Raw genomic sequence first — 13,296 nt, forward strand, 5'->3', positions numbered from 1 at the left:
CTAATGACTTCCGTTCCTAGATACCCCTCCCCAAAAATCAAGATAAAATACACACAGAGCAGAACTAAAACATTTTTGGGAAGACAACCAGAACAAGGAGACAGGGAATGCAGATTTCAAGCCCAGCTTTCAACTATTTTTTATGGCATAATACTTCATATTTCAGAAGACCTTTTTTTTTGACTGACCAAAAGCTCATTCACCTGCCTTATGTAGCAGGTAAACAGAATTTCTTTTTTTCATATCTGTAACAGCCTGAGATTTTACAAGGTCACTTCTGTCTAGGTTGGAAACAGAACCCTGACTCTAATAGGACGATGTGAAGGCCACTTAGCAATACGCCTTCTGGAACAAAGACGTCAAAGTTAGGGGACCACTGTGTGTCTGTAACCATGGGGATCTATGCCTCTCCACAGCCCAGAAGCCCAGTTCCTGGTATTCCAGTGTTGTCTAGCAACAGCTGTACAATTGTAGGAGTCACATTCTCCTTCTTATGACTGTCCTATATGAAGGACAATAGACTACTTCCTTCTTCCAATTATTTTCACTGTATAAGGTAGAGATATGGTCTACGGACCTAGGAGCCCAGGATTCCAGCTCTGCTGAATTGATACAGTTCAACCATTATCAACAGGTATTTTCACTAAAACAGTAAAAGACAATACGGGCATCAGGTCAAGAACTAAAGTAATGGAGAACTGTCTGAATTCATATGTATAAATGTATAGATTAAGACTCATATCTTGGGTATACAAAGCAAGTACCTTGGGTTAATTAAAGTCCACTCAAAAATTTGCTACTCCAAATCACAAGTGATTAGATTTTAACAAACATCATGATGCCCACCTAGGGCTCTGTATTGATTTAACACGTCAGCTTTAAACAACACTTCAATTACCATTCACATTTCATCTTGCAATCCTATATTCCTATATTATTTACCCTAATGAGCCCTGGTTTTTCTCAGTGCACAGAATATGTAATAAATGAGTGAGACGTAAGTAAAATTTTCTTGTGTCAAGGTCAGTGCACAGGTCATGACAAGGATGACTACATACAGGAGGAATGAATGAAGCCTCTCCTCCACTAAATGACTTGACTGACAGTGAAAGCTAACCATTCCTGTGATATCCTCCTGAATTTCTGACTCATGGAGACTGGGATTCAAGTTCCACAAGTACTTCTGCTTTTATGCAGGGCTATGCTTGCTAGAAAAAAAACCCTTTGGCATAAGAATTAAAAGGCCTCTGACATCTGTAGCAGCCATATGGCTTGTTTAAAGCAACTTGAAATTTCAAAACAGCACCATAAACTTAACCTCATCCTTGCTCTTCAGGGAAAGGAACTTTCTGGATCAAACCAGTGATCCATTCGTACTGTATTCTTTCCTTAAACCTAGCCACCAGTACAAGCTGCCAAAAATAAATGGCACAACACTTTGCTGTGTAATAAACTATACAGGGAAACATCTTTGTCCACTCACAAGGTAACAGCTGGCTTCTGTAGCTCAGACAATGCCCATTTTAAAATCCCTGTGCCTCCATCTCTTTCTTTTTCTGACTTCATATGCATGTACATAAAGGGCAGAAGAGTAGAACAAGAATACCCATATACTCTTGCAGAAAAGCATGCGCTTAGAGTACCAGACTTAACTGAAACACTAAAAGGCACTGTAGTAATGATAAGTAAGTCAACAATGCCTTGCAGTAACAAACATGCCATGATCCAATTGAATGCTGCTGTTGGCAAGGCTTCAGCAGCTCTGTAACTCAAATGATTCATACTTAGAGCCTTCAGAGAACAACAAAACAAAAACCAATCCCTCCCCGGACCACGTAACCTGGCTGCATTTCCTAATGAAGTTAGCACTTTAAAAGGAACTTGTGTCCCCTCTTGTGCATGGGTGCTAATGCTCAAGGAATCGACATAGCTCAGTTGGCAGATTCAATTTAACAATGTATTTTGGGATCAAAAAAGACTTGTTCTTTACCAAAAGCAATTTTATAATAGAACTACAATATACACCCCTCCCCCAATGAGAATATAGTGCTCATACAGTTATTACACTTTTACTTAAATCCATCACCTTTTATCTGTGGGAATTATGCTTTTGGAGGATTGGGTGGTACTGCCACCCACTGGGAAATACAAATTTTGTTAATGGTGGCTGCTTCTTCATTCACGGTGGAATCCCTGAGTTCTGTGGAACTACCTGCCAGACACACAAGCTATGAGGGAAAAACGGGTCTCACCTGTTCTGCCAACTCTCAGACTACAGCAGTCAACAAGCCACAGCAGCTCAGCTGCATTGTCCCATATGTGTTTTATTTGTGTGGAGATACGTGTCCCTCTGAACCTGCCTATATCTTCATTATGGCTGTGCACGGCAAGAACTTACTTTATAGGAAAGGCCCACAGTGTGGAAGCTTTACAGAGTATGAACGTGCCAGCAATACTTCACACCCATCAAGATTACCAACACTTCACACCAGAGTCCTAAATCCACATATGGCCTCTACATCTTCAGATATCAAAACACATCTACCTACTAAAATCACTGTCTCTGATTTCCATTTAACTGCTAGTGAGACCTGCTATTGATGAGAGAACAGTAGATGAATGTATACTACTGATATGTGTCTGCAAATGGAGACCCATATCACAGAACAAGTCTTGTGAAGAGTGGCTGAGGGAGCTGGGGTTGTTCAGCCTGCAGAAAAGGAGGCTGAGGGGAGACCTTATTGCTCTCTACAATTACCTGAAAGGAGGTTGTAGTGAGGTGGGGGTCAGTCTTTTCTACCAAGTAACAGCCGATAGAACAAGAGGAAATGGCTTCAAGCTGCACCAGGGGAGGTTTAGACTGGATATTAGGAAAAATTTTTACACTGAAAGGGTTATTAAGCACTGGAACAGGTTGCCCAGAGAAGTAGTTGAGGCACCATCCCTGGAGGTATTTAAAAGACAGGTAGACATAATGCTTAGAGATATGGTTTAGTGATGGTTTTTGTCAGTCAGGTTGATGCTTCAGATGATCTGAAAGGTCCCTTCCAACCTAGGCAACTCTATGATTCTATTCTATGCAAATCAATTGGTTATTTTCACATGCACCTAAATTGCATAAGCAGGACATAGCCCTGGCATTGTACTTCACGAACCTGGTCAAGACCTTGTTAAATCTGCAGATCGTAAGACACACTGAGTGCAGGCAAGTCCAGATGCTGGCAAGACACATCAAAACTGAATGGGCTGCCTCAGAGTGCACATGAACGAGAAGTAGCTTGTGCTGGAGAGGAAAAAGACAGCTCATCTAATCAAGGAGAAACGTATTTGCTGGGAAGACATTCTCTTTATCACTTGCCACTGCAGTACGAGAAGGATGGAAACAGAATAATATGCTTTTGGACCAAAAGTCAATCTTTCTTTTGCACTGCAATGGTATGGAAGGAAGTGGGTAAGAGGAAGGGGACATTTGATACTTGCACGGCAAACACAACTTGTGTACTTACATTCCTCTCTCTGCAGGAAACCAACTGGTGGGTCACTATTCTACAACTCAGAAACTTATACTGAACTTCTTTATAACGAGCCAATCTCAGCTACTAAGGAGCTAAATGTAATGACAGAAGCTGCACCATTACTGTTTACAGATGGGTACAATTCACTACCTCGGAAAATCTGTTTTTTTCTTGATGCTCTCTGCACTCCTACCTCATCTGAAAAGTTACGTTAAAAATTACACTCAAGATCTAATGAGCTGTGTTGAAAGCTGGGAATGCTACTTCCAACACTTGCTGTTATCCTAAGAATGCATCTGTTTCTCTCTGGATCCTCCATTTTTTTTTTTTTCTGACCTTCCCAGTCATGATATGGTACTGACTACTTTTACTCTACTTGATCCCTGACCTGCTCTGTTTACAAAAGTTTGAAACACGTACCTTTTCCAAATGGCTGAATAAAACATTGAGAGGAGAGCAACTAGTCCCTAAAAGTATGCAGATTAAGAGCTACAAAGAAAAACATTCCCAAATGCACCCTACAGCTACCTACTCCTGCCTGACTTGAGATAGAGGGGATTTACAACAATGTAATTGCCTCAATCCTTCCAATTCCACTCTGGAAAAAGTCCAAGTTTTAGCTGCCAAGAACTTGTGGTTGGTAGATCTTGCATTTGCTATGTTCAAAACCACATAGAGGGCTACTTCAGTACATACCAGATAGCTTAATTCAAACACTAGCAAGAACCCAAACAGATCCACATATCCCACTAAGCTTACCACTAAACACTGCAAGGCACCAAAGCAACTCTAAAATCACTTTGGTATCTAACTGGAAGCCAGCTAGATTCATCCAGTGATTCTCTGTAGGACCGCAAACTGTAACTGCAGACTTCATTGTCCCCTCTTTGTAACAGAGCTTAAAGAATAATTAAACCTGACATACCATTAATCCAAGTAAGAGGTCCAAGCAACTGTAAATACCATCTCTGACACGTTACAGAGGAGTAGAAAACTCTTCACCAAGACTTAGTCTACATACGAGCAACTTGACTGTCAGCCTCCTATGTTACTTATTCCGAGATAAAATTCAGCTTATAATTTCTAATGCTTTCAGTTTCCACTACGTGTATCCACCCTGGACTGTAAGAATTAGCTGTGCCAAGCTACAGGTATTCATAGCTGTGTGGGGAACAACTGAAATTTTTAACATTCAGGGATCGTATCTGGAAAAGCTGGATGTTTTTGCTAAAACGATCACACTGGAAGTAGCCAAGAATATTGGTATTAAATTCACTCTGATTCCTGGGTTATGTCCATCAAGAAGAATGCAGCTGCTCAAGAGCTCTCAAGTGACACCATTTCCGGCTCTCTGAAGATTCAAGAAAACACCACCCCATGCATTTCTTTTTTTTTTATTTATTTCTATGGGTGTGGAGATGGGAGCGGAGTGAAGGATGGTGGGTTTTTTTTGCATGTTATCTATATCAGCCAGAGGGGACAAAGTTCATCTGAAAGATTGAACTCTGGAACACAAGTCTGGAAAATCCAGTGACAACAATGCACACTACAGCTTTAAAACTGAGGTTTTAGGAAGTACAACCACTGATAAAAAGTGTCTACCTACTGTTGCTTAGTCTAGAGAGAAAAATCTGCTTCATTCCAGAAAAGCACAGAAACTAAAATACTACAACTTTTTGCATCATTACAAAACTACTTCGAAAGACACTGCAATGGCCTCTCCCTAATATTGACTGAGAAAAATGTTAATTTACTCTTGTGTGACAGAGGACAACCCAGCAATACCATCAATTTTCCTTTGCACATGCATGTCCGTGAGTGTCAGCTAGCATCCTTAAAGCCAGCAGCCTAATTCTGAGAAAGGCAAATGTTCTCTGTGCAGTTCTTGAAACAGTGCAGAAATGGGTGGACCATTCTAAGGACCAATGCAGGGAAATGGGTGTCATCTACTACCCAGGAAAAGCACTGGGAACTTGCACCTTTTAAGCTCAGCTGGTAGAATCTGGCTGCTGCTTAAGCCAAACTCTGATTACCAAAATGGGAAGATGCATCAAGAGAAAAAGAAAGCAAGGAGGAAAGCCATGCAGAAAATCTGTGAGCAAGCCAGGCAGTGAACTGAGGTTTACGTATTACTAGCCCAATCCTTCTCCTCTTTCACTGGCAACATTTTTAACAAACTTGGAGACAAAACTTTCCTCGCTACTTGAAATAAGTTCTGCTGAAAAGAATATGCAGCCCCTTCTGCCTGCTGGTGGGCTGCACAGCTCCACCCATAAGTGGCCTGTTCTCATCTCTCAGGGAACAGGAACCTGATGCCAGAGCGTGTGAGAAGAATAGTTGCCTCTCCACTCAGCAGCTCCCTGCTGAACTGCTGAGTCACACATTTTCTATGCATTCATTTTCACACTGCTCCCACTCAGTCCACCTGCCACTTCATCTGGGATGGGTAGGAGGAGAGAAAAAGAGGTGAAGTCAGAAAAAATGTTCATGTTCACCCAGGACCATTATTATTATACTACAGGGTCACATATAAAAGGAAGCCTGCAAGCTGCTAGAGAGGGATGGAAAAGAGAAATATCAGATTGCAAGACTAACTACCTCCCCCTCTTCTTCTACAAGAGGAGACTGGTCAGCAAACAAGTTGCAAACCTCATCCAATTCCCAGTAAGTCACTGATGTTATGTGCTTGCTCGTATGTTCTGCAGATTTCAGGCTTCAGACCAGGCCTTGAGATTTCCTTCTTTTCTGTAACTTAGAAGAGCTTTCGAGCTGCTGTGATTTTTTTCAGCAGTCCAACAGATAATGTAGTAATTGACTGGCCGTCACAGGGAAGTGCCACAATGATAAGTGCCAATACCATCTGGATAGATCCCGGTTCCTAAGGGCATCTTCAGGTGAGCTGCTGCAGTGAAAACGTCCCACCAGCTCCAACTTCCATCATGCAAGAAGATGAAGAGAAAATCTTAGCCATTTTCTTGCAGCTTCTGTAAAACCCAAGCATAACAGGAGCATAACATCTCCTACTACCTATTAAATTCTTATGTAGAAAAGGGACTCCACTATCAGTGGTGGGATACATGTTTGTCATGGTTACAGAGGGTCTAGATTGCTCTTAGGTTGGGCTGTACATATAGAAACATACATGTAATTAAATTATTTAGGTAGTAATTTTTTCCATAATTAGATTTCTGGACAGTACAGATTCTAGATCATGAAAAAACAAAATGCCTAGAAGCTTCCTAGTTTATTAAATCAATGATCTGAAAAAGTGTTTCTGAAACTGACTTTCAAACTAAACCAGGACAACTTTAATTTTCAGATTAATTATTAACCTACTGCTACTGTTAGTATTCAGTAGAAAAACTGGGGGTTTGTTAGGAACTAAATAAGGACTCTGTTTTATTAAGCAGAATTAGCAATTCAAAAAGTAAGCCTGTTTTTCCCTGTGAGAAAGAATCTGTTCTTAGGCAATGTTCAGCCTTGCTTCTCAGTAATTCTTCTGGTGCAAGACTGTTTGCTTGAAAATGCACTTGCACTGTACTGGCCTGAAGCACAAAAGACAAAACCCAGCCTGAGAAGAGTTTAATGATGTTGCATTAACATGCCTTTCTATATCAACTTCCACTCCCGATGTCCTAGCTCATCGTCATGTTGCTCAAGAAATATTTCATGAAAAAATATAACTGCAGGGGAAAAGAATATTTCCCATATTTCTTTTATATGGTAAAGAAAAAAGCAAAACTCAAAACATTCTCCAAGTTCCCTGCCTCCTTTTTTTTGTTCCAAATAATCAAAAGCACAAGACAGGACTCCGGTCTATGAAGTCATCCTTGAAAAAGAAAGGATGCAGTCTGCCACTAGAGACTTTGTTTCACCGAAGGGTGAGGCCGTGAGACTTTGTTTGAGCTGCCATCAATCTCTTCCTTCCTGGAAGAAACCAGATGCTCAAGACAGTACTCCTCCCAGACCTGGAGGCCTACAACAGTGTTATTGGCTGTTTAATATACCTAGCCCATCTAGTAAGAGAGAAAGTAACTTGATCGTCTCACCAAATCTCCAGTCCATAATAACTCAACAGAGTTGCAAGGTCAAGGCAGCTCCCAATACACTTGGCTGATACCACTCTAGATCGGGTGTAAGCCTCGCTTACATGGGAGCAAGAAGAAAACATAATCATCAGGCTCTCTGCTCTAGAAAGACTGGCCTCCCAGTTCAGCAAAGAAGAACAACTAGGAGCCATCAGAGCCAGTGAGGGACTGTGAGATAAAGCAACCATATGGCAAGTATATGATAGCTACTGTATCATCTGCTGGGGTCTGATTCTCCTTCAATACTTGTTATAAACTGCTGTCTCTCTACTAATAATGGGGGAGTTACTCTTTCCAATGCAAGATTAGTTATGCCCTTGTCCACACATAAATCGTACTCCCACTATTAAATCAAATACACAAGAGGTTTATTCTTAATGGCTCTACTAATGCTTACAGGTCTTAAACACGAGATGTGTTGTTAAGCACTGTCCTTTTTCCTTGTCTCCTGTGAAACATGTCAAGTTAAAGGATATGCTATTTCTCATTGCAGCTAGGGCCCCTCAAGCAGTGTTTGCTTCAAAACAATTAAAATATTAAATATGGTGTCAAATTACAGCTCTTAAAAAGTGAATGCAGACCCTCAGCGGGCAGACACAGTGAATATTAACTTCTATCACACCCACACATAATTACCATTTGCCATCTTTCAATCAGGGCTCTATTCAAAGCTTCTTTTGTGTGGTGGTTTTTTTTTTTTTTGCGCAAGGCTCTTTCCTCCTTTCCTATTAAACCCCTTACACAAGGTCTGTCTGATTACTGCTTAACAATTAATTTTTTTTTTTTTTAATAAAGATTACATTTCTTTGTTATGCTGTTTTCTTCAGTGAAAGTTTTCAAGTGCCTGGTGATAATTTTGGAGATACCTTGAGCTTTTGTAAACAGAGTGCAAGTTGACTTTTAGCGGAGTTAGTTGTCCCAAATTACTCCCAGCCTGCAAACTTCCTTTAACACTGAAAATGGAAACCCACAAAGCAGCTCTATAATTCCACAGTTAAAGAACTACGGCTTTGACTGCTCATGAATCAGCCTTGCACATACAACATAGCCAGGAAGAACTGTCAACAGCACAACAACGCTGCAGATTGAGATGTACAGGGTGGATTTCTCTTTCTGAAACTGGATAACCAACTCTCCCCTCCCAAACCCAAAATATAATTTTTGTGCCTTTAGCCTTTAACTACAGGATATACTTAAGAGTCCTGAATGCATAACCAAAAAATAGCAGCAGTAATTTACAACTAGTCAAATGGCCTCTGTGATACAAGAGTGAATATGACAACTAAAAGAAACAAGCACATTCTGATTTCACGCACTTTTTAAAGTATTTACTAGTCATACTATTACCATCTGAATTGGTGTTAGCACACTTACGTTGCTTGGAAAAAAGCATATTTCTTCTCATAAATTAATAAATCCTACAATTATAATGATAATACCATTGTGTGTTTCTATTTTCTCTTCAATGACTTACTAGCCTGGTGTCCTATAGGTATAGAGCTTTCTGCTCCGATGGATGAGAGGGTTTGGACCTTGAAGCAGATAAGTGATGTGCTGGCTTCCTGCCAGGTTCAAATGTGAACATTTTGATACCATTCATTTGGGTATAGCCTGCTTCACTCACTGACTAAAATCTTATGCCCTGAAGCCTTCAGCAAAAACATTTAGGAAGGCTGCTATCACATTCAATATTTGTTTCAAAGACATTCTCTTTCCTGAGCAAAGTAAATTATATCAAGACCAGTCTCAACAATCATCTTCAGCCACAAACCTGATACATGCCTCCAGGGTACTATCCCAAGTATACGCATTTCACTTCCTTTTATGCATTTGAAAAGGCTATGCTTGCACTGCTTGGTTTCCTCAGAAAGCAACGGTATCATTCAGAGACTGTAACTTAGGCTCCAGAATAAGCACTTGTATAGATAAGGGTGTGGACATCTAGAAACACTAAATCCACACTCAATTTTATCTCTGTACTAGAGTGCTATTTCCACCCAGGGCTACTCCATTATGGGCCCAAATCCAAAGCCTGTACAACTAAATATCATTGCTTCCAGTTCAGTGCTCTGCTGCCTCTGTAACTGTAGTCCCTTTGTGTTAGGGGCATGCTTAGATTATTAAAATGTGAGAAGTATAACAGTCTCATTAATCTCTCCTTCTCCCTAGCTAACCACATAGCAGCAAAAAAAGTGAACGATGCACACAGAGGAAGGTAACAGTCTGCTTTGTGTCTAATCTATATGGGTTCCTATACTGTGCTCATCAACATGGATACAGAGCCTGAAATAATGAACTAAAAAAATACAACAGCTTGCCTTCTCATCCTCTTCTCAGTGAGGGAACACGCACAGAGCAATGTTTTGTCTAGATAGATAAGCAGACACGCACAAGTTGTTATGGATCTATGTCAGAGAAGGTGAGATGAAAAAAGCACACGCTGATGATGAGCTTTGCAATTATTCTGGGAGGATTCTGCACTACTTGCCTGCAGTCATGAGCTTCACTCTACAACACAATCCAAAGAAACAAACCTCTCATGGATGCACACATCCCAAGGCTACGCTTAATCTATGGTGACTGTACTTCATACCACACAGAGTTACCTTAGCAAGAGTTGACATTAATCAGCAGGTCTGCAAAGTGGTAAGCAAACTTCTGTGAAGACATCATTTTGGATCCTGCATGAGTGTAGCATTTCTACTTGTAGCCTCAGGGCCAGCTTTGTGTCAGCCAGCCTAGGGATTTTTGTTCTCTACTCCAGCAAACAGTGCGGAAATGCTCTTCAATACCTTAGACCAAGACCATTCTGGAGCGGACTTGAATATGAACTGATGTTACATGGAAGCAGGTGGCAGGTATGCTGCATTTGTGATGGGCAGAACTGCCAAGTAGATACACTTAAAACCTGCCATTGCTACAGGTATAAAAGGTCTCATAGTATCTCCTATTCTGAGAATGAAAATAGAGCAAGTTATTTTACCACCTCATCCATGCAACACAAATTGGGGCTATTTCAGTCACAACCCCAAGCAATGCTACAGGCTTGTGGAAGAGTGGCTGGAAAGCTGCCCAGCAGAAAAGGACCTGGGGGTGCTGGTGGACGGCCAGCTTAACATGAGTCAGCAGTGTGCCCAGGTGGCCAAGGCGGCCAACAGCATTCTGGCTTGTATCGGGAATAGCGTGGCCAGCAGGAGCAGGGAAGTGATTGTGCATCTGTACTCGGCACTGGTGAGGCCTCACCTCCAGTACTGTGTTCAGTTCTGGGCCCCTCTGTACACGAGGGACAATGAAGTGCTGGAGTGTGTCCAGAGGAGAGCTACCAGGCTGGTGAGGGGTCTGGAGACCAGGTCATATGAGGAGAGGCTGAGGGAGCTGGGCATGTTTAGCTCGGAGAAGAGGAGGCTGAGGGGAGACCTCATTGCCCTCTACAACTACCTGAAAGGAGGCTGGAGAGAGGTGGGTGTTGGCCTCTTCTCCCAGGTGAATAATGGCAGGACCAGAGGAAATGGTCTGAAGCTGTGGCAGGGGAGGTTTAGATTAGATATTAGGAAGAATTACTTTACTGAAAGAGTGGTCAGGCACTGGAACAGCCTGCCCAGGGAGGTGGTTGAGTCACCATCCCTAGAGGTGTTTAAGAAAAGTCTAGATGTGGCACTTCAGGGCATGCTCTAGTGGCAGAGATTGTAGGTTGTTTGGTTGGACTCGGTGATCTCAAAGGTCCTTTCCAACCATGAAGATACTATGATTCTATTCAAAAACATTGTTTTCTCAGGCCTTGATTAAAGCATTTCTTCCTTTTCAGGAGCTCCTGATTTCATAACATTTATAATTCAGGTCACCACAAAGGCACCAAAGATATCCTTCCCACTGTTCTGTCTCAATGTTGAAACACTGCTGTGTTTATAATGTATTTTGAAATATGGGTAGTCAATTGCCTTCCATAGCGTATTCCTTATGAAGTGTGGGTGACAGTATGTGCCAACGGAAAGCAAGATTTCATCCACACCACTATATTCCTGCTATGCTATCCAGAACACTTTATCTGCATTACCAGAAGATGCCAAACATCTCATATAAAGTCTCTTCCCACACTGAGGTATATGCTTGTTAAACCTGCACTGAGTAATCTTGAAAAATCTCATTCTTGGTTTCCAAGGATCAATGCAGCGCTTTCTAACCCACCCCACCTCTGTCTTCCTCCACAGAGACCAGATTCTACTAGAAGATTTTTTGCTTGCACCCCTCAACTCCCCTTGACAAGTATGTGCAACACACTCTGGTGGTCCTTTTTCCTGAAGATAGCATTAATTATGCTGGGAAGATCATAAGAAGAACGGACAAGAAAGAGCTACATTTTATGCATGGCCCAGGTAGAAGCACTGTGATCTATTTCAGATATGCTGAGCAGAGACACAAAAGACAAAAGATGTAACCAGGAAGTAACAAGTCCTACTTTTGGGGGATAATTATAACATTATAGTCTATCCTTTCATCTTTATAGATCTTGAAATGGTCTCACCAACTGAAAAGACCTAGCATCACCCAATCCATGCATGCATCCAACAGGAATAGCACTTTAGTAGCATGTAGAAAAACCTCAAGAACAAAGGAAGCTTCACCTACGAAAATAGCACAGGCTCTTCAGTGCCCTGGCAAAGGACATTCAGAACCTGCTAGTACTAGTGAGCACATGGCAGGACAGTGAGCATGCAGGGTGCTAAAAGGGACCATTTTGAGAGCCCCTGCATGAACATGACAGAAAGAAAAATGACCTATTCTGAAAAAGCTTTCTGTATTTATCTTTGTCTCCCACAGAAGGCATACAAAATGGGACACATTTAGTGTCTTTCAGGAGCGCCATCCCTCTTCCTGAAAGCCTGCAAAATTGATCAGATGAAAATTTTACCTATTTAAGCAGGAATGTTGCTTGTGCAAGGAAGTTGGGACCACCCACAACTTGCAGCCTAACCACCTCCCATCCTATTTCTGGGCTCAGAAGCAAGAGTCCTTTTTAACATACGTATAGGGAAGACAAAGGCATTCAAACTGCTAAAGACATTGCAAAGCAGCAACTTTGGACTGTCATTTGAAGGTCAGTCTCCAACATACAGTATTTATCTGCCTATTGTCAAACATCTGCTGGAGCAGAAAGGAGTTTTAATAGAATATGCTAGTTAATTAAATCTGTAACTTTAATAGGTTTTTCATAACACTGTGGCATTGTATCTATGAAAAGCAACGAAAAACTGGTTCTATTTAAAAGTGGCAATAGCTGTAGTCTTTGAACATATGCTTAATGAATAAATCTGTTAGGAAAAAAGGCCTGTGTGTATTGGAGGGCGGTAGTATGTTTGTTCTCACTTAAAACGTGCCATGATGGCAATCATCAACAGCCAATGGGCTCTATTGTCAGGACTAAATAAAATTCCACTTGGCCATTTAGTTTCAGGTTAAATTGCTTTTTTTTCTTTCAAATAACACATTCTTCTAGCGAAACAGCTGAGATGAAAATAAAGCAATGCTAGATTCATGTTATTAAGGACACCTGATAAGCATTTATGCTCTTTGGTAGGTGTAAAGAACCACAATATAGTAATATCTAGGCAGCTTGCTACCACAGCATGGGGTGAAACACACAAGAAGCCAAACAGACTACAGTGAAGAGGCATTCAGATCCCATGGTGAGAACA

General features: G+C 41.3%; 1 protein-coding gene across 23 annotated transcripts in view; it reads right to left on the minus strand.

The window, feature by feature from the left end:
* The window catches only part of PTPN5 (protein tyrosine phosphatase non-receptor type 5), a 90,723-nt gene that overhangs the window by 43,992 nt on the left and 33,435 nt on the right, over nucleotides 1–13,296 (minus strand). The gene's annotated exons all lie outside the window — the stretch shown is intronic.

The sequence above is a fragment of the Chroicocephalus ridibundus genome, chromosome 4, assembly GCF_963924245.1.
Source record: "Chroicocephalus ridibundus chromosome 4, bChrRid1.1, whole genome shotgun sequence".
In the NCBI taxonomy this organism is placed as follows: Eukaryota; Metazoa; Chordata; class Aves; order Charadriiformes; family Laridae; genus Chroicocephalus; species Chroicocephalus ridibundus.